We start from the raw sequence: 2,044 nt of genomic DNA on the forward strand, positions 1-2,044 counted from the left end.
ATGCACATGTTTTAGTGCTATTTGAACTCTGGCAGAGAACTTCAAACGGCTTTCAAAGTGTGCAGAGTTTTTTTTTCCCCTCTCATGCTCTCTATCTCTTTCTCTTTTTGAAAAGAACACAGCCATGCTTCCAAGTACACCTGATCAGAAGGTCGAGAGACAGGGATTATGATATGCAAATGAGGCTTTGTTATCAGCGTTGACATTTGGTATAAAGCTGAACAGAGGAGAGGTAGCATGAAAAGGTGGCGACTCACCCCCCTCTAACCTTTTTAGCATAACGTCCCCTCTTGAACACATTGGACTACCTAAGCCCTGATGTGTTTTTTTTTTCATTTAGATCAAAAGGTTACACACAACAAAGAAAGGCCTGTGTGGAAAAGGGAAAAGTGCCCTGTACACACTTATGTGTACTTTTACATAGTCAAGACTGTTGACTGGTCAGCCCCAAAGGTGTGTGCACGTCTGCATGCTTGTGTGTGCGCGTGCATGCTTGTGCGTCTGCACTTGTGTGTCTGTGTGTGCACAGTAGAGCGTTGACACACATATAAGACATGATGTCTGGATTCAAGCGTGTCTCGATGAGGCTGTCGTCTCTTATGCTGTTTAGTCAGAACAGACCACTTTGCAATTATCAAACACTGTAGAAAGTCTTTCATGTTGCTCCCCTGCTGTGACAGGATAAGGACGAGGACACACACACACATACACAGAGATTGTCAAATACACAATGAACATGCATATGGTTCCCCCCCTTTGTTCAATCTGCATACAGTTCAGTTCAAAGGAGTCCAAGTGAGGTGGCGGTCTGTGCTACTTTTCCAGCTATTAGCCTCACCCGCCATCTGCAGTGATCTAGTGAGGAGTGGGGTTTTACGAACTTCATAAAGGGACAAGTATTAGAGCGTCAGAGTGGAGATGGGCTGTCTGGCCTTTGAGTCTAGCAGCAGGGGTCCTGAGTGCTTTGATGTGAATCATTCTGTTAAATAACTTTTGAGAGGTAGAGGGAGCTACTGAAACCTTACAAAAGGCCAAATCCCTGTTATATAAGTGGTAATTGATTCAGTTTTCTCATTTTCCTCCAGTTGCACATTAGCGACAACAACACTGAGACAGAATGTGTACATCCATCATTAATATAAGCATGGAGCAGCATTCTGTCTTCATCACAGTGCAGATGTGTCGTCTTTTTTCAGTATTACTTAAAAAATGTTATCAAAACACCACTCTGATGATTCTCAGAAAGGAAAAACAAATAATATGGCAGCAGAGCAGATTGTCACAGTGGCTGATCATGTGTGGTCATATTGGTTGTTCATCGGCAGAGTTTGAAATGTTGATTTTATTTAATGTGGACATCTTAAGAGTTCGGCCTTAACCTCGGAGTCAGCAGTTGCAAAAACAGCCTCACCACAAGGTCCATTTAGAAGCTGTTCCAGGACCTTTGATCATATGACATGATCTTCATAAGCAAAAGGAGTTTGCCTAGTTTTCGTGTCAAAATGCCGAGATAAAACATCAGTGAGCCTCAAGTGATCCCTCTGTAATTTTCTTCATCCATGGTCTTATGAAACAATGTGTGTTGGGTAATGACATCCTGATTATGGCCTTTTCAAAGTATGAAAACACATGATCTCTCTAGTTTTGGGTTGAAAACACAATCCGTAAACTGTTAAGTGCACGGCTCAAGTCTGCCAGGTGACCTTAGCTGACTCAATATCTTCCTCATCTCTCTTCCACTGTGTTCTGGAGCAATACGTGGCCCCCAAATACTTGGGAATTACATAAGTGCTGTAAGTGCAGACCACAGCATACATGATGGCAGGAAAAGTATGAATAGAAAAATATTTTTATATCACAAAATTCATTGTGATTGTGGAATAATTTTCTATTGTTTGTGTATTCTAAAACAACAACAACAACGACAACAACAACAACCACAACCACAACTCCATACACTTGTTTGCAGTGTTTTAGAAATCCCAACAGTTTTTACCATTTAAGTTTGGCCGAAGTGCTTTAATGGGCTGCGGCCTCAGGGTGG

The sequence above is a fragment of the Channa argus genome, chromosome 15 (genome assembly GCF_033026475.1).
Source record: "Channa argus isolate prfri chromosome 15, Channa argus male v1.0, whole genome shotgun sequence".
In the NCBI taxonomy this organism is placed as follows: domain Eukaryota; kingdom Metazoa; phylum Chordata; class Actinopteri; order Anabantiformes; family Channidae; genus Channa; species Channa argus.